This window comes from Artemia franciscana, chromosome 17, assembly GCF_032884065.1.
Source record: "Artemia franciscana chromosome 17, ASM3288406v1, whole genome shotgun sequence".
Lineage (NCBI taxonomy): Eukaryota > Metazoa > Arthropoda > Branchiopoda > Anostraca > Artemiidae > Artemia > Artemia franciscana.
The window spans coordinates 7,422,123-7,447,295 of NC_088879.1; the positions used below are offsets into that span (position 1 = coordinate 7,422,123).

The 25,173-nt window shown below is 34.5% G+C and overlaps 1 protein-coding gene across 3 annotated transcripts in view; it reads left to right on the forward strand.

Annotated features, from left to right (window-relative positions):
• LOC136037774 (serine proteinase stubble-like) overlaps positions 1–25,173 on the forward strand; it is a 211,102-nt gene that overhangs the window by 79,115 nt on the left and 106,814 nt on the right. Inside the window, exon 1 of one of the 3 annotated variants that reach the window (XM_065720590.1) lies at positions 12,207–12,420. The exons of 1 other annotated variant lie outside the window; for it this stretch is intronic. The gene's annotated coding sequence lies outside the window, so the exon portion shown is untranslated. Of the gene's footprint in view, positions 1–12,206; positions 12,421–25,173 lie in introns of those variants that run through there. One more of the 3 variants, XM_065720588.1, reaches the window with a different exon arrangement.

The following is a 25,173-nucleotide window of genomic DNA, read 5'->3' on the forward strand; positions in this document are numbered from 1 at the left end:
AAATCAGCAGTTAATCCGTACAGTCCAAACATTTAAGTGAACTTTAACTTAGCTCCTACTGATAGTAAAAATTTAAAATTGCAGTGCAATTTTCACAATAAGCTACAAAATTACTCCTATTCTTGCACAATTTTTGCTTATGCAATATTAGTATTCACTGTCAAGTTTGAATTTTCTTTTAAATTTCATTAATGTGTAAAATATTAGGTTCGTTCATTAATTTGCCATCCAAAAGTTGATAAACATATGTTTTGGATACGAGTACAACATTTTATTTACATTAGTTTGATTTTCACAATAGCTTACTTTTTGACCGTTTCTGATCATTAGAGCCGTATTTCCAGAAACGTATCAAACAGTTCGTAGTAACGAACTGTAGAAAGGAGCGACCCGGCGCAATAGTAAACGAAACTCTGATTTTTGATGCTAAAAGATATATCAAAATAATCAAAGTTTCATGCTGATTCTAAATATATAAGTTTCATCAAATTTAATCTTTGTCATCAAAAGTTACGAGCCTGAGAAAATTTGTCTTATTTTGGAAAATAAGGGGAAACACCCCTTAAAAGTCAAAGAATCTTAACGAAAATCACACCATCGCATTCAGCGTATCAGAAAACCCTATAGCAAAAATTTTAAGCTCCTATCTAAAAAAATGTGGAATTTCGTATTTTTTGCCAGAAGAAAGATCACGGGTGCGTGTTTATTTGTTTTTTTTTGTTTTTTTTTTCCCCAGGGGTCATCGTATCGACCAAGTGGTCCTAGAATCTCGCAAGAGGGCTCATTTTAACGGGAATGAAAAGTTCTAGTGCCCTTTTTAAGTGACCAAAAAATTGGAGGACACCTAGGCCCCCTCCCACGCTCATGTTTTTCCCAAAGTCAACAGATCCAAATTTTGAGATAGCCATTTTGTTCGAAAACCATATCAACTATGTCTTTGGAATGAATCACTCCCCCACAGTCCCTGGGGGAGGGGCTGCAATTTACAAACTTTGTCCAGTGTTTACATACAGTAATGGTTATTGGTAAAAAAAAAAGAAGGCAAAGGATACGGCATTAGACTTTACAGTCCGTACCAGCGGTGCTGATCTCCGTAGGAATTTAGGAGGAGATAAATACCTTGCTCTTTATGCTAGAGTATTTTTAGTAATTTAAACTATTTATTCCACGGCCTTTCTGATTCTGGGGTCATTCTTAAAGAATTGGGACAGAACTTAAGATTTAGTGTAAAAGGCGAGGTATTAACAAGGGGACAAACCCCCTCATATACATAATAAAAAATATAAGAATATAAAAGTTTGTTACGTAAGTTAATTCTTAAGTTACGTATATTTTTTTCTAATCTGAAGATTGATCGTAGTTTTAAAAAAAGGAGCAAATTGCCTATTTTTTTATTGAGTTGGTTGCAAATCTAACTGCAAACACTTAAACATATCAAAAATCCTTAGTGATTTTAAATGTACCAGAAATAAGTTTTGAGTTACAGAAAGAAGGTATCTAGATTTTTGAAAATTTTTATTAGACTGTGCAGGAGTTTGAAGCTCCTTTTTGGAACCAGTTTCCTTAGTCAAAGTAGAAATCTTACAATTTTCCGTTTAGCGCCATCTAGCTAAAAATATTATTTCTGATAGAGAGCGCTATTTTTAACTGACTAAGAGAGAAAAGAGCCAAATGAAGTTCGAAATTGAAGTTAAACTATTACCTGAATGCATTCAAGGTAAACACATTAGTTTGCGTCAGACCGTCCATTTAGTGTCCAGAAAGGTTAATTTGTGCTAGGTTAAAAAAACGCTAGCTGATGTTTCGAATCTAGTTTTACAGACTTTTAAAGAAAGTTCAACTACATTAAATGAGCTGAACGTTCATTTTAGAGGACAAGAGAAAAGAATTTCTAAGATAGAAGAATCTGTATTGAAATTGGGAAGTATTAAGCCAAAAGTGATCAGCCGTGATGTAGAAACCAAAGATTTGAAGAGCCACGTGGTTGGTGAAAATTCTTTCCTGAAATCGCAGTTATCTAGCCTAAAGCACACAATGATGAAGCTGGAAAACAAAGAAACAGATAAAACACTCTAGAATGGATTGTGACAGTATTTGATACTGGAAACGCTAAGGCCAGTTTTGATAATATAATTTCGTCAGGCCTTGGGATTCATGAGGTACCCAACTACACGATAGCTGATTTTAAGCCTGAAAAAGCTCATAAAGGTTACTATGGAAAACAAGGAGCTAAAAGTCGCAGTTCTAAAACAGGCTCAAAGTCTTTGTGGTAAAACTATCATGGTCAATCAGAATGTTTTTTAACCAATGATTTTCCCCTGTCTGCTTGAGAAGCTTGAAAAAAACTTTTGGCTATCTTAACCAGTATTCGTGAAACAACAGGTTTTGAAACTTGGACTACAAGATCTATACCACCATCTCCATGTATTCGTCACCTTGAGGAGGGACCAGTGGAAGTATTTTTGATCAATGAAATCCCACCGGATATTAGTAGCCTGATTCAAACGCATCGATAGCGTATGCAAGGAAATGGCAAGGGCAATTCTATAGACTTGATTACGTGAGCGAAAACAAATTTCTTTTTTTAGTGAATTTGTGGAGGTTCAGACATTTTATGTGTTTTGATAAGAAAAAAGCATTGATTATGAATTATTTGTTGAGTTATTTTGGTCCGATATAAAAAAATAATATCAGTGACTTATATAATAGTTATCTCTGCTACAACAAACATTGTGTCTTTTTTATTGTATTGTTGTTTTTTTTTTGTGCCAACAGGAGCTTTTGTTGGCTCAGTATATTTATGAGTTTTGTTATTATTGTTTGTGACATACGAGGAGGTATACAGGTACGGGTTCAAGATATGTAGGTAGGGATAAATATGATCGGGATGCAACTTAAGGATAAAGTTGAACTGCTTGAGATAAATACTGTGAAATTTTATGAAGAAATGAACGAAGTTTTGCGTGATGATTGGGATGAGGCGACTTTTCAGAATGTTCAAGGTTTTAATGAGCCGTCAAAGTATATTTTTGGTTGTGAATTAATGAATGATTCGGATTTGAATCGACAAGATCATTTAGTGTTTTTTCATTTAAATTGTCAAGGGCTGAATAGTTCTTATGATTATTTATCTGAGTTGTGTTACAATGTGCATAAGATAGATGTTCTTGGTTTGACTGAAACTTGGTTAAGTGCTGGAAATGAAGAGCTATTAAATATTGAGTCTTTAGTTTTTTTTAGGAAGAATAGGAGCGAGTCCAGGCATGGTGGGATGGCGGCTTACGTTAAATTGGGCCTTGGAGCTAAGGTAAGAGATGATTTATTGGTGTATGTTGAGATGATTTGTGAGACTTTGGTATTGGAGGTTGGAACCCAGACGCAGGATAAATTTTTCGTGGTTATTGTGTATAAGCCCCCTTCAGCCCCGAATCATAAATTTCTTGAATTGATTGAAAACCAATTAGAAAAGACCCCGAAAATGTCCAGATTATGTAGTTTTACGGGGATTTTAATATTGATTTGATGCAAAAGAATGATAAAACTTGCCGAAGTTTTTTGATTTAATGTATAGTTTCAGTATGTTTCCTACAATTAATGTTTGCACGAGAGTAACGGAGAATACTGCTACTTGAATTGATAATTTATTTGTCAATAAGAAATTTAAAAAGCCGAAAGTAATCATCAATGATGTGTCAGATCATTATGCGATTATTGTTCATTGTGATATTAAAGCTTCTCATTATGGTTCAATTAATTGTAATAGTTTTAATCAGGAGATTTTTGCGAAAGATAGTCTCCCAAAGTTTTGGGAGGCCTTTGGGCAGATCTGATTGGTCTTTTTTAAATCAGTCTACCACTTTTGGTGATAAACTTAGTGAATGGTATAGCAAAATCATTGATATTTTTCATGAAACGTGCATAAGAAAAGCAACAAAGCAACAGAAAGATACAAAACCCCGAAAGCCTTGGATAACATTAAGTTTAATTAAGTCTATTGAAAAAATACATGCATTATATAGAAAAAGTATTGTAAGCAACAATGACTTGGACCAAGATATATATATAAGAGCTATTATATATAACTATTATAACTTAATATAAGAATTATTATATATAAGAAATATATAAGAATAGCACTGAACAAATTGTTAAGAAAGTTAAAGCGGAATTATTCTACTAAGCAGTTTGAAGAGGCTAATGGTTCCTCTACAAAGACTTGGAGAATTATTCAATCGGCTACAGTGACTTAAGGGTAACTCTTTTTGAGTTAAAAAAAAAATTTAGTCGGGGCCTTAAAAAAAGCTTTAAAATTGTATTAGAAATATGTTTATATTCATTTTTGCTACATTTTTACGAGTCGGAAAATCATTTCGCGGGGTTTAAACCCCCTAACCCTCCTCCCTCGATTCAGCCTTGTTTAGAGATCATATAAAAAGACCTTCAGGGTTGAAATCCCTCAGAAATCAGGGGAAGGGATCGTAAGTTATACCACAGGGACATATTGGGTGAAAAAAATTACCATTGTCACAAGTTGTTTGTAACATTAAACATCACCAAGTTGCAAATGAAATGGCCAGTTACTTTTCTAAAGTTGGAATGAATATAAAAGCATCGATTGAGGAACGCTTTGAAGACGGAACGTATGAGAAATATTTGCCTCCTCCAAGTAATACTAGCTTGGTATCACAGAAAACTAACGCTTTTGAATTGACAGAATGTGTGAACAAGATGAAAAATAGCGTCAAAGGAGCTGAATTGGTATCTCCAAGTGTTTAGGCCATTTTGTCATCTATTTAACCCATGTTTGTGGAAATGGGTGTTTCAAGGATGGGACATTTCCGGATATTTTTTAAAAGGGCAAGAATTGTGCCACTGCATAAATGTGGCGACAGAGATGATTACAGTAATTTCAGACCGATATATCTTCTATCGGTAAATATTTTCTAGAATTTAAAAAACATTGATTTATGTTCGAATCAAACAGTATTTAGAGTAAAAAAATTCCTTATAGTAATCAGTTTGGTTTCAGAAAGAATCACTCAACTGAATACACGTTGCAATTTTTGACAACTTTGGTTAATGATGCTTTGGATAGTAAGATGAAGGTCGCTACAGTATTTTTAGATATTTTGAAAGATTTTGACACTGTTGATTATGGAATTTTATTGAAGAAATTGGAGAATTGCAGACTGAGAGGAAGTATCCTGAAGTTAATATCTTCATATTTGAGTAGCATATACTTGTTTTTAAAAGTAAATGGTACACTGTATAATGATTTCAAAAGTACTTGCGGGGCTCCCCAAGGACCGCCGTTTGGCCCGTTTATTTTTCTCTATAAACATTAGTGGCATTTATAATATGATTTCTAACCTGCACCAAAGAATTAAGGCTAATGGTGAGAACCCTAACCCAGTGAAATCTTTATCATTATTTGCTCATGACACTTCATATACAGTGGCAGGAAGGTCTGAACAGGAGCCCGTTCGGACGAGATTGAAAAGATTGAAAAGGGGCTGCGCCTCAATAAATTGAAGCTCAATTATAGTAAATCAGCGTTCATAGTTTTGGCCGTTCAACAAATTATTATCCCTGGCTTAAAGAGCTTAAAGTAGTCATGCAACTGTGCCTCAAAGGAAATCTTTAAAGTATCTTGGTGTTATTTTGGACGAATTGTTAAGTTTTTCAGATTATATTCAGTGTGTCACTTCAAAAGTTGTACGAAATACGGGAATTGTAAGAAAAATGAAGCATTGTCTTCCGCAACATGTTTTACGGCTATTTCGTTTTCCACTAGTCCGGCCTTACTTTCTATGCTATTGTTCGGTTTGGTGAAATACATTCGCTGTTTACCTTAAGCCAATAGGTATATTACACAACTGTTATTCGTATTTTAAATGGATGTGATTCTCGTTTCTCAGTTAGATCAGCTTATATAAGCCGCTTGCTGGCCTGTTTGTTTTTATAAGTGTCAGTTTTTGTTTGATTAGTGACATTTTCTAGCGCCTGTTTGTTTTGGAAATATTTTTATTACTGTATTGCAATCTCATGATTATAGTGTACGAAAGTTTGCGGAATTTTGGAAACCACCTAAAAAATCTGCGTGGTCTGGGTTTTCAATGCGTCAAAACTTGCCTGCTGTATGAAATATAATGCCTGTGACTTTGTATGAGGAGATTGACAAGTCGGCCTTTCGGGAACAACAAAAACAAAGAAAAATATAGATCTACCGTGAATGCTTATCGGTCCCAGCCACTTTATTTTACTAAATAAATAAAAAACAAGTTTTTTTACTGCAAGTAAGGAGCAACATTAAAACTTAAAACTAACAGAAATTACTCCGTATGTGAAAGGAGCTGTATCCTCCTCAACCCCCCGCTCTTTACCCTAAAGCTTGACTCGTTCTCTCAACTCTACTTTTTCAAACAGCGAAAAACTTTAGCATAAAGAGCGGGGTGTTGAGGAGGGAGCAACCCCTTTCATATACGGAGTAATTTCTGCTCGTTTCAAGTTTTAATGTCGCTCCTTACTTTTAGTTTAAAAAATTAATTTCTGAACGTTTTTGAATTAATGCATGTTTTGATTTTGGTTCTCCGCATATAAATAATTAAAACTAAATATGGATATTAATTTTTTTTTTGGCTAAATGGCTTTCTCTTAGTTCAGATCAGACGATTTTGAGAAAAAAGGGGTGGAGAAGGAGGCCTATCTGCCCTCCAATCTTTTGGTTACTTAAAAAGGCCACTAAAAGTCTTATTTTGTCACTAACGTTTTTACTAGTAAAAAATATACGTAACTTACGAATTAACTTACGTAACGAACTTCTATATTCGTATATTTTTATTACGTATATGAGGAGGTTTTCCCCTCCTTAATACCTCACTCTTTACACTAAAGCTTAAATTTTGTCCCAATTCTTTAAAAATAACCTCTGAATGCCAAAGACCGTAGAATAAATAGTTGAAATTACTAAAACTACTTTAGCGTAAACAGCGATGTATATAGGAGGGAATTAAACCCTCATATGCGTAACAATTTCTGTTCGTTTATGTTTTAATGCTGCCCCTTACTTTCAGTTGAAAAAATTTTTCATATTTAGATTTTCGTTATTTTATGTTTTAAATAATGCTAGAAAATCTTGTGCCCCCTTCTTTGTATGGAAATTCTCTTCCCCCATGACAAATTCCTCCATGTAAAGATCCTACCACGTAACCTCCTCCCCTCAACCCCCTCCCCAATAAAAAAAATCCCCCTAGAACGTCATTACGCTTCCCAATAACCATTACTATATGCTTTAAATAAAAAAACAAGTTTTTTTAACTGCAAGTAAGCAGCGACAGTAAAACTTAAAACGAACAGAAATTATTCCGTATATGATGGGGGTTGCCTGCTCCTCAGTGCCTGCCTCTTTACGCTAAAGTTTGACTCTTTCTCACAACTCTACTTTTTAAAACAGCAAAAAACTTTAGCGTAAAGAGCGAGTCGTTGAGGAGGGGACAACCCTTTTCATATACGGAATAATATCTGTTGGTTTTAAGTTTTAATGTCACTCCCTACTTGCAGTTAAATTTTTTTTTATTGAATTTATGAACGTTTTTGAATTTATGCATGTTTTGATTTTGGCTCACCGCACATGAATAATTAAAACAAAATTTGTATATTATTTTTTTTTGGCTGAATGGATTTCTCATAGTTTGATTGACGCTTTTGATAGGGGTGAGGAAAAAGGGGTGAGGGAGCAGTCCCAGTGCCCTCCAATTTTTGGCTACTTTAAAAGGCAACTAGAACTTTTTATTTTTTTACAAACGTTTTTATTAGTAATAAATGTACGTAACTTACGAATTAACTTACGTAAAGAACTTCTATATTTGTATTTTTTTTATTACGTATGAGGGGGTTCACCCCCTCGTCAATACCTTGCTCTTTGCACTAAAGCTTGAATTTTGTACCAATTCTTTAAGAATGACCCCTGAATCGCGAAGACCGTTGAAAAAATAGTCGAAATTACTGAAAATACTTTAGCGTAAAGAGCGAGGTATTGTGGAGGAGACGAGCCCCCATGTATACGTAATAATTTCTCTTCGTTCTAGGTGTTAATGCTGCTCCTTACTTCCAGCTGAAAAAACTTTTTTTCTCATTATTTTTTTTTAAATAACGCTAGAAAACCCTGCTTCCCTTCATGAAAATTCTCTTCTCTCATGATAAACTCTTCCATGGAAAGATCCATGGAAGTTACACGCACACCTTTCGCTTCCTGGTAATATAAGAAAAAGTAATAAAAGTATTGCATAAAAATGACTGAGGAAACTTAATAGGGAAGAGTTAGAACACATATTATAGCTTAGATAGTGCAGATGCATCGATCTGACACACACTTTACAGTTTCTATGAAGTTTAAATTTTAAATTTCTTCTCTGTTCCATCTGCTCTTGCTAATGTAAGAAAAATATATTTCTAAATATTATATAAAACTGACTAAGGAAAACCAAATGGGAAGAATTAGAACTAGTATGACTATGTAGATTTACGAGTGTTGATCTTTCCCTACAGTTTATTTTTGCTGAAATGCGTATTTATGATGTTTGTATTTCTTACTCTGCTACTTGCTAATGTAACTGAGGTGTAAACACAGGCTCGGTCAAGATTGAGTTTATGAAGCTTGTGAAAAATCGAGCTCATTCAGCCCAGGAAGGTCATCCTGAACACAAGGTCACAAATAGCTACAGAAGGTTTTATCACAGAGAAACAGGATACTAGTCAAAAATGCTCATAAACTGGTTACTGGCTTATTATTTCCCAAGAAGAATCAATCAGGTTTTAAAAGGGCGGAGCTATCTGTCGCTCCAGAAATTGCACTTCATTGTCAGTTTAGATTTGTTGCTTATTATTAGTTAACCTGAAGCATTAGTCTACTGGTTTTTAGAAAGGGCTGATATTTTTCTCTCTAGAAATAAATTTTGGTTAAAATTTACCTTATTAGATAAGTAACTTAAATGGTACGTAATCAATTATATTACAGTCAATAAGAAATTACGAATAATGTAATTGGCTTGCTACAAAACAGAATTAAATCACATTTTTAGCATGGAATGGTAGGACAATAATCCCTCTTTTTCTCCTTGGTTTTGTCCACCAATAACTCCACAGCCAGAGGTTTATACCCAGGGTTTGCAACTTTAGTTGGTAAAATCTTCCTTGGTCGTAATTGTCTTTGGGTTAATACTTGTTGTAATAATGTCTTTGATCCGTATCTTCAATAGTTGTAATCCTTCCACGAGTTCTATTCTCTAGAACTGTTAAAACCTTGCCATTTTTTGAAATGATAATTGATGGTGTGAGAATTTTTAAAAAACGCGGAAAGAGCCAATGGTCAAATAGAATCTAAGATTTTCTACAATATTTATTTATGACTTCCATTTTATGAAGTCATAAATTTCAACGTTATGTAGTAGTAAACTTCTATTTTTCAAACTTCAAAAATCGAATTATTTAAAAAAGCATAATTTTTAAGCAGTACTACTCTGTGAAGAACACAGGGGGGGGGGGGGGGGGGTGAATTTCTTGAATTTCTGAACCCTTCTTATTCAAATTATGAGCTACTTTTTTACCCCACCTTTTCCTCTCCTTCAATATAAAAAGTAGAACAGGTAATTTTACTAACTGTTCTGACAATTTGATTAATTAAATTAACATTTAAATTAATGTTAAATTAATTTTCATAATTAAATTAATTAAATTAGTAATTAAGTAATTAATTAAATTAAATTAAATTAATTAAATTAGCTAAATTAATGTATTTTTTTTTGTTTTCTTCAAGGGCAAGCCTAGGGTCTCTCGTTTTATATCCTAAAAATTTCAAGAATTCGTGACATTCAGAATAAAAATCTAAAAATTATGCAAAAAACTTTTGCTTCACTGGAAAGGTTTTTCCCCTTTCTGAAAAAAATCTGCGTCCTAGCACTATTAACAAAAATCCAACTTAAAACATCGACAATGGCTAACCGGTATTTTAGATGAATTAATTTCTAGACATAGGCTTAATTTAGCATATATCAAAATTTAACAATTTCTCTCTTTTTTCTTTCTCCCCTAATATTGTAAAAGAAAATAGGCACGTTCACGTGGCTTTGTTTTAAGTGTGGATGGATGCTTGAAACTAAAAATAGGAGACAAATATAGAAACTATAAAGAGACACTGGAAAAATCGTTAAAACCTTAGTACTCTGTGGGTATGGGCTTGGGGTGTCCTCCCCCCTCTCCTGTGCTCCGTTATTACGCTGGAACGCAAAGCACTTTTTTCTGCAACATATGCATTTTAATGATGTGATGACGATCAGAGTAATCGTAGCTAGGGTCTTATGTCGGGTATTTACTCCCTCCCTCCTTTGAATTTTTAAGGGTATTTACCCCCCTCCCTACTTTGAATTTTTAAGGGTGTTTACTCCCTTCCTCCTTTGAATTTTCGAAAGCCGTGACCATTTGGATAGTCATGCAACTATTTGGAACTAACCTTGCACTTGTAACATTTTATGCAGGCTCACTCCTCTTTCCCATAGAAAGTTCCTATTTGTGTCCTTGCTACTCGCTGGACCCGCTGCTGATGGGAAGAAAATCAAACCTTGGAGAAAATTTTGAAATTGGAATTAAATAAATAATTGCATAAATTGTCCTCTTTGAGACATGTTCATTGTCCTAGTTGTTAATAGCAACTTTCTGTCACCTTATGTAAATGGAGTTTTTAACCAGTGGTGCCTATCCACGAAAATTTAGGGGGAGGAGGATTTTTAATGTTAAACGAAGATACAAAAACATATTTTTCGAAAATTTAGGGGTGGAGGGATTGTTTTCATTTTTTATGAAGACATAGACAATTTCAATATATGGGTATAATCGTACTCCTTTCCCCTTATTGACGCCCATATTGTTAACTAACACAGATGTGTTTCTAACAACTGGCAAAAACCTTAAATGGGGGTGTGAAATTTAAAGAATGGCATTGTCAAAGGTGAACAGTGGTTTAAAACAGAGCTATAGCCAAAAATGGATATAAATATATATAAAAAAAAACATAAAGCGAAACTCGAGTAAAACAAAGAATAATACTTTTTTGGTGGTGGTAATGAGTACGCAGCTTGAAATGCTCTTAATACTGTGTTTTTTGGTTTTACAAAAAAATTTCCTCAGCTCCGAACTGAGTCTTAGAATTGTTGGTTTAATGTGTGTTTCGCTGAGATTAAAAAGGTGATGGTAATAATTTTGCTGACAATTGTTTTCCACGAACTAGCAGAAAGCTGTTACTAACAGAAGTCCTAGAAAAGCGAAGCGCAATTGGAGAAAATTGTTGAATGATTTTAAGCTTCGAAGTTAAAAACTTTGAAAAATAATAATAAGACTTCCAAATTTCTTCGTTTTAAATACAAATATGGACAAGGCCGTATCCACGGGGAGGGGGTTACTAGGTTTGAACCCAATCCCTGGAATTTTTGTCTGGCTCGTAAAAAAGTAACAAAAATAAACATGAACACATTTTTGACCTATTTAGTAAAGGTTTCTGTACCCCCCTCCAAGATAAATAACCCACCCCGAACAAAAGTTGTGGATATGCTCTCGACTACGGATGAGTTTTGTATTTTACAGTTTTATATTGAATTTTATAATTTTCAGAAGTTTGGAATGTGTTTTAAATCGTTCTTGGCAAATGAAGGTCTCATTTATAGATTTCTGCTCGTTGTCACTTAATAATTCGTTTCCCCAAATTAGCAGAAAATTACTTAGGATGAGTCGGACAACAGAAACAGGGTATTATTTAGAATACTCTGTTCTTGTATAGTGAAAAAAAAGCCATAACATAAGGGATGGATCTAGGGGGTGGTTTTAAGCCAAATCCCCCTCAGATGGTCGAAAATTGCACTGGGTCGAAAATGCAAAAAACACCGATTGAGGAGGTTTTATCAGTGCCCCGCCCCCAAACATCAATTCTGTATCTACCCCTACACAGCATTAACCAAAACTGCATCTAAACAGACCTTTTTCTTTAATTCAGGTCAAATTCTATGACATCAACTGAAATAGCTCTATGGGCTTGTATCCGAATGGAGCAAGGTCGTCCGTCTCAAGGTCAAGTTCATTCCGGATATATTGTAAAGATGAGGCATAAAAACCGGAAAATTTATGTTTATAATTACACATCTGACATTGTGACGAATAGATCTCGGACTTAGAGGCCAACAAGCGGGTTGGTAGTCAAAAGAAAGTGAAACCGAATCGCCATAGACTGTTTAGTGAAGAAAGTGAGAGTGAAGCCTCATCAGTGGATTTTCCTCTTATACTCTCTGTCGGGAAAAAAGTCACCATCAAGTAAATGACACACCGAAACTAGGATATAAATTTGGAGAATTAATTTTTTGCTGCGAAGTGAAACAGGTGAACATTATATCTCTTTTTTCCTTTTTAAAAGCAGTAAAATAACATAAATTTTTATTTTAAAAAGGGCTTCGACAAGCAAACCATGCCCGAAGTCGCACCTCTGGTCATATAAAGGAATAAAAAAGAAAATTGTAGCAATGTTGTTGCATGATTGAAAAAAAAGTTAATTTTGTCAATTGGCCTGGTCTAGGGGTCAGGAAATCTACTTGTATGAAGGCCTATGAGATTGTGCTCTTCCTAGTGGAGAAATCTGTAAAAAAGAAAAAAAACAACAAAATGTTTCGATAAGGAGAAAATTAATTATTGTGGTGAAAATAGAGGTTTTCCAAGTTCTTAATTGAAACTTATGGCCCATTCCCAAGAAGGAGAGCAGAATTAAGTAGCTATTCTAATCCTGTTTCGGCAGTTAGGATTGGCCTCCATTTGACTGATATTAGCGGATTTGCTGGAAGCTTTCTACATCTTGGTTATTTTGCCAACACTAGCTTCTTATTAAAGTGGTACGGGAGTTTCGAGCAGGTAGCGTTTCAAGTGTGTTTTTTTTTTTTTTTTTTTTTTTTTTTTTTTTTTTTTTTTTTTTTTTTTTTTTTTTTTTTTGGCGAAGGATAGGGCTAGTTGGAAGAGATGTGGTAAAGAGGAGAGCTGAAGAAACCCGTATTTTTAACTCTTTTTTGTTTATTTTTATCGATTTTTTTTTATGGATTCTCAGAATCATCAAGGGAGGGACATTATCCTTGACCCCGTACACTAAAGTAATAGAGGCAATAAAGCTGATTTAGTTATTTGGCTGATTTAGCTATTGGCTAAATTTAAAAATATTTAAAAATTTTAAGATATTAAATATTTAAAAATATTTAAATATTTAAAAATATTTAAATATTTAAAAATAATGCTGATTTAGCTATTAGCTAAATTTAAAAATATTTAAAAATTTTAAAATATTAAATATTTAAAAATAATAGCTGATTTAGCTATTCGTTGATTTACTTCCGTGTTAAATATATGACAGTTTATATTGTTGACTTACCAATAAAGTGAACATACCACTTGATGCCTTTTTTTATGCTCTTTACGAATATAATAATTGCTTCTATTGCAATTTCAAATTTAAGCACTTTTCGAGCTCTTAAAAATGACGAATTTTCAATTAGAGTATGAGTTATCGGTCGTTTTCCGACATAATAATACTACGTTTTCTCAGCGCCGTTTTCTCGGTCGTTTTCGACAAAATAATGCTACATTTTTTCAGTGCCAAAATTATTTATAATACGGTTAGTTTAGGTTAGGTTATGTCAAAAAGTGCTTAAATTTGAATTTGCAATAGAAGCGATTATTATATTCGTAAAGAGCATAAAAAAAGGCATCGAGTGGTATGTTCACTTTATTGGTAAGTCAATAATATGAGCTGTCATATATTTACCACTTCCCTTCTTCTGGAACCAGTACCACCCATCATCATTGGACACTAAATTGATGGTACCTGTGTATTATTTAGAACATACTCAATAAGTGAAGTTAGGTTTTTTTCGTGAAACAAACTACGATGCAGGTACATTTTAATTAAATATTTTATATATAGAGGTGATTAGGTTAGGTTAATTTAGGTATTTGATATAATGCACCCCCCCCCCTAATGTGCAAATATATAGCCCAAACTTTTGATAAAGCTAATGAGACAAAATGTGATGAAAATATAATACTTTATTAGGAAAATTGTAAAATTACAGCTTGGAATTCTAACCTAACCTTTTGTCTTTGAGTTTTGTCGTTGTGGCTATGAAACCGGATTCTCTCATAAAATGTACCTGCATTGTAGTTGGTTTCACGAAATAACCTAACTTCACTTATTGAGTGTGTTCTGAATAATACGCAAGTACCGAATTGGTTTCTAGTGATTATTTTCTTCTGAGCTTGGCGACCATGTTTAGCCAAACCTGACCCTGTTCCGTGCCTTCTGGAACTTCTCCGTGGCACAAAAGAGCTCTATTTGAGCGTAAACGCTATAAGAAGATTTTTTCTCTGACCCCCTAGATTCTTCCTCTAATAGCGAGCAGTCTTAGCCAAGTGGTTTGCACAGTGATTACAATCTTATGTTCTTTGGTGCAGGTGTTCGGGTCCTGGCGTTGCTAATTATTTGATTTAGGATGGGGGTCAGCGGTATCACTCTGTTAGCTCAACCAGAATCGACCCAGCTCCAAATGGACTCCTGGGAAAATCTGGAGGAAAACACAGGAAGGGCTAGAGGATTTGCCCCCAGTTAACACAAAGCACCTTCACATAATATTAGGGAAATGGTCCCTGCGATACGCCGACTACTGATCTGTATGCGAAGAAGTTTAATTTTTTTTATCTAGCGTCTTCTTCCATAATCTGAAACATCTCTGAAAATTATCCCTTTGAGGCGAACAATACGGGTGGTTAAGTAGTTTGAGACGAAACTTTTTGATAGGGTTGTTCTTGGTGGTTGTAGCACCTTCTCATCTCTTCATTTGTCACTATATGCCGAAAGTCGCTATCACAGAGAAAGGACCAGATACATCGGTGTGCAAATACGTTAAACTTTGGCTTTTCATGGCCACGCTGCACACGTGACAGGACAGCCTACAGTAGCTTCAGAAATCTTGACATTCCTTTTAAGCCGGGCATTGTGTTTGCTCTGTAATGGTTTTTTTTTATTAGTTCAAGTTTTTCGAAAACGTACGTACTCCTATTTCAGACCATCTGTCATGCACGAACACTTAATCTTCATGACTTCTTCTAATGCCTTCTTTCAAGTGTGTTCTGGCTAAAGCTGAGCTGGTTGACCATCAAAACCTTGATTTTTCCTTAAATACTCTTAAACCCCGGCCTTTTGAGGTGTCCACAACTTTGTCTACATTGTTCAGTGGTGTAAATGGGGGGGGGATTTGCCTCTAGTTTTGTTTATCCTCCAATGATTTAAAAAATTATCTTTCGGGGTATTTTCATTGAAAAATGCCTTTTTTGGTACTTTCATTGAAAAACGACAGATTTGCCATCCCCTACGGTTGGAAAAATACGTTTTGCCTTCTCCTTCCTAAATTTTCTTGAATTGACGCTACATACAACAATTTGCAGTGAGCCAACCATGTTGTCCAAAATTATCACATAAATCAGATAGTAAAGATCCATACTTGTTTCACGGGTACCATTTATTTGGCAAACAGTAATCCCCTTGTGAGATACTAGGAGATTGGTCATCATCCAAGTTGTCGCATCATGATTGCTGCCATAGCTGCAACCTAGCAATCTGCAGCCATGTGCAGTAGCTGCAACCCCAATTAAAAAAAAAAATCGAAAACAGTTGTTTAAAAAATTAATTTATTTGATCATTGAATGTTTGATGTTGCGTCAGTTTTGTGTTCTCAGTAAAGCGATAGTTTTTCATAATTCTATTAATGCAGTAAAATACCACGAGCGAGTTTGTTTAAACAGTTTCAAAAATATTTGCATGAACCGTGAACCAGTAATTTTTGTTCGTTTTAAAATTCAACTTCGTTCTGTACTTTCGGCAAAATTTTTTAATTAATTTGAATAAGAAGCGCCTAGAAATTCGGAAAACTTGTGATTTCAGGAGGGGGAAGAGGGAAAAACCCGAAGATATCTCCATCTGGTATGCTTGCCTCGTTGCTAATATACTTGATCTTACCTTTCTGCTTGTCCATAAATTTTGATCGTAAAACAAATCAAACTTAAAAGTACATTTCAAGAGATAATCTGCGCTGCATATACAGGAAAATGATGTATCGCTAATCTTTGTCGATTGTTTTATTTGCGATATGAATCCGTTGCAACATTGCCACCATGTACGGCGAATCATCCAATAACATTTAGTACTGCACTATAATATAATATTTAATTGAGGGTGGGGGGTTGTGTGTTCATACAGAAAGTAGTAAAAAAAAACTAATTATGAGGAAATGAAACATACTCAAATTTCCCAATTGCACATGGTAATTTGCACATTTTGTACATTACCATGTTAACTATATTGAGCACATAAATGAAAAGGATTTGTATCCCTTGTAGTTGTTTCATTTACCATTTGAAACTGTTGCAGCAATGATACTGTTTACAGTGGATCATCCAATGAAAATTATTACTAACACTAACAATATAGTAGTGGAGTGTGGAAGGAGGGTGTGTAGAAATAATGTAGCAAAAAGGAAAAAAAAATTGAGTATTAGCAATTACATTAACTCAGTAAAGTATTGTAGAACCAGATACAAAGCGTTTGTCGAATATTAAATTATGGAGCAGACGGTCACCTCTTCGTTTGTTCTTAAAATCACTCTTAAAAATGAATTAAAGTTAATTTTATATTCCTTGACAGTTGATTTGAATTAATATCTTAGTGTCGCGGTCTCTTAAAGAAGTGTTTCACGAATTTAAATTAGTAGTATGATTTTACCAGCACGCTAAAAATAAAAACTTCACACCAGTGGGACGACTATCGTCGCAATTTTTTTTTAAACGTTTTACTACTTTTTTTTGAATTTCATACTTCTTGAGTGTTGATTAGAACCATTATCTTTGTTGCTGCGGTCTCTTAAGAAGGTGTTTGACGAATTTAAATTAGTTGCATGATTTTACCAAGTTTAAACAAATGCTAATAGTAAATAACACTAAAACGTGAATTTCATAAGTTTTAAATTATATTCCAAGATATTACCACATGATGTAAGTCCCCCTAAACAAACTTGATGCCAGCGGGACGACTATCTTCGCCAATTTTTTTCTTTAAATAAAATTCTGGTTTTTGGAATTTTATTTGCCCAAAAAATGGCTTAAAACCAACTACTGGCTATTTAATCAAATGAAGTCAAATTTGTACTTATACATTGTTTGTTTATTAATTTTGAAGAAGTTGACAAATCAGCTGTCTTGGCAGTCATCCAAAAACCATATGTGCAACTATGTACAATTTATTGGATATGATGGCGTGAAGACACCGAGCCGTTCAACCGTTTTTTTTCCAACCAGTTCATAGTAATGAAAAGTATTTTACTGTTCATAATTGAACTTTGTCAATAGTAACAGATAGTAATAACAAATTATTGGGTATGTTGGCGTACAAAAACCAAACCGTTCAATCGTTTTTTTCAACCAGTTCATAATGATGTACAATATTTTACTGTTCATAATTGAACTTTGTTAATAGTAACAGATAGTAATAACAAATTATTGGGTATGATGGCGTGCCGACACCGAACCGTTCAACCGTTTTTTCAACCAGTTCATAGCTGTGAACAGTATTTTACTGTTCATAATTGAACTTTGTCAATAGTAACAGATAGTAATAACAAATTATTGGGTATGATGGTGTGCAGACACCAAACCGTTCAACCGTTTTTTTCAACCAGTTCATAGTGATGAACAGTATTTTACTGTTCATAACTGAACTTCGTCAATAGTAACAGATAGTAATAATAGTATTTTAAATCCAATTCTGTCTACACTGTCATAACATGAACCCTAAAAAAAGGTCCTCTAGTGTCAGGTTCGTCAACAGTAATAGCATCTCTAAAAATGATAGGATAAGGATATATACTTATTTAAAGGAACTTTTTTTTTTATTCTGAATACAAGTATGTAAAATTATTAAGTTTAGAATCTAGCAGGTCGTCTTCGAGTGGGATTGAAAGAGGTCATAAGCAAGGATACAAAAGAAATTTGAACTTTATTGGAGGGGGTAAAAAGCTTTGGGGTGGAGAGGGAGCGTGTGCAGCTTTGTTTGCCTCAGGTGGCTTGGTGGTACAGTGAATTATTTGTAGTAGTAGGCCTATAAAAAAACTATTAATATTCCCCTGCTCTCTTTTTGATTGACCGGATCTGCCACTCTTACATGGACCTTGCCGTCTCCTCAACTCTCTGCCTCTCTGTACCGAAGATTTTTTTCTGTATTAAAATCGTTAATAGTTTTAGATAGATAGATAGATGAAACTTTTATTTTCACCAACAATTTTATGGCACTGCCAATTTTCTTTGGTATAGTCACAATAATAAGCGACGCAAAAAAACTAATCATTCCTCTTGATTTTCGTTATACATTTTTACAAAACTAGGCATACAAATCTTCGCTAAACGCTGGTGGGGACAGCGTACCGGCCGAAGCTTCTCAACAGGCACTGCAACCCTGCGCGGGGGTCGTTTTGTTGTGCATTGAGGGGGGGGGGTTTGTGGATTAGGTGGATCATAGATTTTTTTTTTCCAAAATCCATGTAGAGTTTCTCCCTTCGTTTTCGAGAGTTTGCATTTTAAACTTTGTCAGCAGCTCTTCATACGACATTTCTGCTGCTTCGAAACTATCATTTATTATTTATCTTTTATTTATTATTATTTTTTTACTTATTATATTTATAATATATTTATTTATAATTTTATATTTATTCATTTATTATTATTTATTATTTATTTATTATATTATTTATAATTTATCATTATAAGCTCTTATCTGAATTCTTTCGAGTCTGGCGCTTTGCTCAGCCAAAAAGGGGTCCAGGCAGATGGGGTAAAATGGTTGGGTTATAAAATCAGCAGATGCCTGATCCCTAATTGAGCTTGATTTCAAAAATATTAAAATGATTACCACGATTTAAATAAATGATCTTTTGACATTTTTCAGTTTTGGCTACAGACGGCATTTTCAGATCTCAACTTTTGTTTTGATATTTTTTTTTTAGCTGCTTTTTTTTTTTTTTAGCTGCCTGTTGATTTGTCAGCAATTAAGAGTTGCTATGTTTTGCGATTGAAACATGATTCGATTTAAATTTAGATGCCATGATTTAAAAAAGTTTTTGGACTATTTAGCCTCCCAGTTTCAGAGGCCATACTGTAACGCGGTGGCACATGCTCGAATGCCCTAGGTTGAGCTGTGTTTAGCTTCCTGCTCTGAAAGTTGTCCGTAGCTATCCATGTGCATCCTTTGTTGTGTTGTCTGTGTTGAGCTCTCTATGTTTAGCTCGATTTTTTGAGTTTTGGATTTGTGCTGTTTTTAAAAGTTTGCTATGCTGGTTTTTCTTGTTTTATTTGACTAGATTGATTTACCTGACTAGACTGACTAGATTGTGTTTGTCTATTAAATTGATTACATTGACTAGATTGTGTTAGTCGTGTAGCTTTAGTTACATGATTAAATAAAAAAAAAACAAGTTTTTTTAAATGAAAGTAAGGAGCGACATTAAAACTTAAAACGAACAGAGATTACTCCGTATATGAAAGGGGCTTTTCCTCCTCGACACCCCGCTCCTTACGCTAAAGTTTTTTATTGTTTTAAAAAGTAGAGTTGCGAGAAAGAATCAAACTTTAGCGCAAGGAGCGGGGTGTCGAGGAGGAAAAGCCCCTTTCATATACGGAGTAATCTCTGTTCGTCTTAAGTTTTAATGTCGCTCCTTACTTTCATTTAAAAAAACTTGTTATTTTTATTTAATTTCTAAAAGTTTTTGAATTAATGCATGTCTGATTTTGGCTCTCCGTACATAAATTATTAAAATGAAATTTGCATATTAATTCTTTTTTTGGCTAAATGGCTTTCTCTTAGTTTTGATCAGACGATTTTGAGAAATAAGGGGTGGGGAAGGAGGTCTAGTTTCCCTCCAATTTTTCGGTTACTTAAAAAGGCAACTAGATCTTTTAATTTTTAACGAACGTTTTTATTAGTAAAAAAAAATAGGTAACTTAAGAATTAACTTACGTAACAAACTTTTATATTCTTATATTTTGATTATATATATGAGGGGGTTGGTCCCCTCGTTAATACCTCCCTCTTCACACTAAATCTTGTTTTATCCCAATTCTTTAAGAATAACCCCTGAATCAGAAAGGCCGTAGAATAAATAGTTGAAATTATTTAAAAATTTTTTAGCATAGAGAGCGAAGTATTTATCTCCTCCTAAATACCTCGCTCTTTATGCTAAATTATTTTTAGAACCCCTCATATGCGTAATAATCTCTGTTCGTTTTAAGTTTTAATGCTTCTCCTTACTTTCAATTGAAAAAACTTTTTCATGTTTATATTTTCATTGTTTTTTTTTTTTTTTTTTTATAGTAATGCTAGAAAGTCCTGCGCCCTTTTCATTGAATTTCTCTTCCCCCATGAAATATTCCTCCAAGGAAAGTTCCTCCCATATAGCCCCCTCTCCTGAACCCCACACCCAAACCAAAAAAATCCCCCTGATAACGTCGGTACACTTCCCAGTAACCATTACTGTATGTAAACATTGGTCAAAGTTTGTAACTTGCAGCCCCTCCCCCAGGGACTGTGGGGGGTAAGTCATCACCAAAAACATAGTTGTTATGGTTTTCGACTATGCGGAACAAAATGGCTATCTCAAAATTTTGATCCGTTGAATTTGGGAAAAAAATGAGCGTGGGAGGGGGCCTAGGTGCCCTCCAATTTTTTTGGTCACTTATAAAGGGCACTAGAACTTTTCATTTCCGTTAGAATGAGCCCTCTTGCAACACTCTAGGACCACTTGGTCGATACGATGACCCCTGGGGAAAAAAAAATAAAAAAAATAAACACGCACCCGTGATTTGTCTTCTGGCAAAAAATACGAAATTCCACATTTTTGTAGATAGGAGCTCGAAAGTTCTACAACAGGGTTCTCTGATACGCTGAATGCGATGGTGTGATTTTCGTTAAGATCCTATGACTCTTAGGGGGTGTTACCCCCTATTTTCCAAAATAAGGTAAATTTTCTCAGGCTCGTAACTTTTGATGACAAAGACTAAATTTGATGAAACTTATATATTTAAAATCAGCATAAAAATCCGATTCTTTTGATATATCTTTTAGCATCGAAATTCTGTTTTTTAGAGTTTCGTTTACTATTGAGCCGGGTCGCTCCATACTACAGTTCGTTACCACGAACTGTTTGATGAGTAGACTGGGTTTGCTATGCTGGGTTTTCTTGTTTTGTTTGACTAGAATAATTCACCTGACTAGATTTACTAGATTGTGTTTGTCGGTTAAATTGATTAAATTGACTAGATTGTGTTAGTCGTGTAGCTTTAGTTACATCAGTAGACTAGATTACTCATTGACTAGATTATTCTTTGACATTGACTAGACTAGTCAGTTACTCAATTGACTAGATTAAATTGACTAGATTGTGTTAGTCGTGTAGCTTTAGTTACATGAGTAGACTAGATTACTCATTGACTAGTTTATTCTTTGACATTGACTAGACTAGTCAATTACTCAATTGACTAGATTAAATTGACTAGATTATGTTAGTCGTGTAGCTTTAGCTACAGGAGTTCCTCTCGTGAGTTTCTTTTAAGAATTGGTTTCGTTTATCCTTTAATGGTGGAATTTGATTAATTTGTCTGAATCAATTAAACCACTGTTTTGGAAACAATGGTTTTAAAACCATTTCTTTTTAAGCCATTGTTTTCAAATTAAATTATGCTTTGTTTTAAGTTGACGTTGTGTCCCTTCTTTGGTGATTTAGGTTGCGTTTCTTGTTTTGAGCATCCTTAATTAAGTTTCTGGTTTAAGTTTATTTGAGTTTCTTGCTAGAGTTCCCCGAGTTATATTGTGAGTTTTATAGGTATCCATTAAGCGGTTAGAGTTTTCAGTGTATTGAATTGACTGGGTCGAATTTGATGACTTGTAAAATCATGGTTCAGGGAAATGTTTGTTTAACGAAATATTATGTCTAATCTCGAATGAAATCAATAATTTATCCTAAAATATCTTAATCATTTATTATATAATTGATATTTGACGTTGATTAAATTTGATCTGTTAAGTAATATGACAACTAAAATTAATGTTTTTTAATTGATCCCTGAATGGAATTGATCCCTGAATGGTCATGATAGCTTGTCGCCAACTGGGGGGGGGGGTTTGCCTGCATAATATTTTAGGTGGGCAAAGGTTTTGAATTGTTTTTCTTCTTTTTCTTCTTTAGAAAAAAGGCCGTATTCAGGATTTTTCGGGGGGAGGGGAGCGATTTGTCTGTTTTTTACGCAAAAATAAAAAAATTATCAAAAATGTAATTTTATGCTTTTGATTACGTGCTTACAAGTCGGAAAGTCATTTCGGGGGAGGGGTTTTCAAACATCCCCCTGTTGTAAGCTTTGGTAAGGAGACTATAAACTTTTTGGTTTTTAAAGGAGAGGGGTAAATTCACAGTCTTCTATTAGGTATACTTCGTGTAACGTAGGCAAAGCAAAGTTTTTAGCGGAAAAGGATAAAGAAAGAGTGCCCGTAGTGACGGCATCTTGTGGATAGTGATGCGATAAATTTATCATAGTAATATTAGCAGTAAATACTCCTTTTTTCTTTTAAACCACTTTTTATATTGACAGAGCAAGCTCCATACTTTGATTGAGTAGTACGAAAAACCTTTGTCTAGTTCAGCCTTGTATTAATTTGACTATTAAAACAACTATTCGATTTTAATTCAAATAGTCAATTCAATAGTCAAGAAATCGGAAATGTATTTCCTTCGTTCAGATATGCCTAGTGGCTTGTTCATGGTAATTATAAAAAAAAAAGTTGTAAGAAGATTGTGTCCCAAAGGATGTTAAACTCATGACGATCCAAATGACTGTCAAAATTAACTATTTTGACGTCAAACTAAGAGAAAGTCCTTCTTTTAAAGAAAAGTAAATGTGAAAAATTAATCGGATTAAAAAAAGAAAGCAAGGTTAAATTCTGTTTTACTTTGGATGAAACAAAACACAGTAAACCCGGCTCGCAATCGGAAATGCATTTCTTTCGTTCATATATGCCTAACGGATTGCATGGCAATTAAACAGTTTGTGGCAACGAACTGTGAGTAAAGAAACGACCCAAAAGTAGCCAAAACTGTAAAAAACGGAATTTAATAACAGTTAATATATCAAAAGAATTGGCTTTTTATATTGATTCCAAATATATGAAATTCATTAAGTTTCATGCTACACATCAAAAGCTACGAGTCTGAAGGAATTTGCCAAATTTTCGTAAAAGGGAGGAAGAAACCCTAAGAAGTCAAGCGGCCTCAATGAAAACCATACCATCCGGTTCGGCATATCAGAGGACTCTACTGTAAAGGTGTCAAGCTCCTCTATACAAAAATGTGGAATTTCCTATTCTTTGTCAGAAGATCGAACAGGGATGCGTGTTGTTTTATTCCTTTTTTTTCAAGGGGTGGATGTATTACACCATTGGTCCTAGAAGATTGGGAGAGGACTCATTTGAATGAACATTAAAAGTTCTAGTTCCATTCTCAAGTGACCAAAAAGATTGGAGGGCAACTTGCCCACCTCTCACACCCTATGACATCCAATCAAATTTTTAGGCGGCTATTTGATTCAGCACAGTTGAAAGGTCCAATAACTATACCTTTGGAAATGATATGACCCACCACAGCCCCTGGGGAAAGGGATGTAAGTTATGTAATTTGCCCATTATTTATATATAATATTTATTATTAGAAAATATACGAAAATCTTTCAGGGAAAATGTGTTTGAGGGGGGGAGGCTAGAAGTTATGCAATCTGCCCATTATTTACGTATAGTACTTGTTATTAGGAAATATAGCCTACTAACATTTTTCGAGGGACGGTGAGGAGAATTTTCCGAGGAAGTTCTCCGCTGAGGGGAGAGGGGAATTGTTGGCATGATTTTAAAAGTGATAAAAAAACAAACATTTAACAAAAATGAAAATAAGGAGAGCTTTCCTGAAAGAGTTGTTCTGAGGAAATTTATGGAGGTGGATTTTCAGCGCAGAGGGAATTGTCCGTGGTGAGTTTTCCTTGGTGAATTTCCGTTGGGAATTTCATCGGAGGTATGGATTTTTCGGGAGAATTTTTCCAGAAGGGGGAGGCGGATTTCTTGGCATGATTTGAAAACGATCAGAAATTAAAAAAAAAATTTCAACTGAAAGTAAGGACGAACATTCAAACTTAAGACTAATAAAGATTATTCTGCATATGATGGGGACTTCCCCTTGCTTCAACTCTAGGCTAAAGTTTAATTTTTGTCAAAAATGTTTAAGAGTAATTAGTGAAACACATTGGCCCTTGAATTGGAAGAAGAAGTACTCAAATACATAATTTCCGGACGTTTCAACTACGTTGAACAAAATGGCTATCTCAAAATTTTTATCAGATGTGTCCGAGGGAACGGTGGTCGTGGGAGGGGGGTTAGTTGCCCTCCAATCATGTGGCGCGTGGTATTGTCATTCTCAAAGACGTAATTTTCGGACCTTTCAACTACGTTGAATAAAATGGCTGTCTCAAAATTTTGATTGAATGTGTGCGGGGAAATGGTGGGCGTGGGAGGGTGGTTAGTTGCCCTCCAATCACTTTCAACTATTAAAAGGGCACTAACCCTTTCAATTCCCAGTCAAAGGAGCCCTTTCCAAAATTTCTACAACAACTCCTTCGATACGAAGTGCCCTGGTTTAAACAAATGCTACATTGTGCCCACACCGCTCTTTACTTAGGCAGTGCTCTTGCGCTGCCTATGATAGCCAGCTTGATCGGATTCAATCTGCCAGCACAAGAGATTTTTCTTCTGAAAGTTTTGTTCCACTGTGCTCGGTTACTGTTCTATATAATCCTTGGCTCAGACCAAAATCTATATAATCCTTATATCCTATATCTATATAATCTATATAATCCTATATAATTTATATAATCCTTGGCTCAGAACTCTTTCCAAACGTGATAGCCGTCTTTATGTCTATGTCTTGAAATCTCCTTCTAGCCACTACAGAAGATCAAGAACAGGCT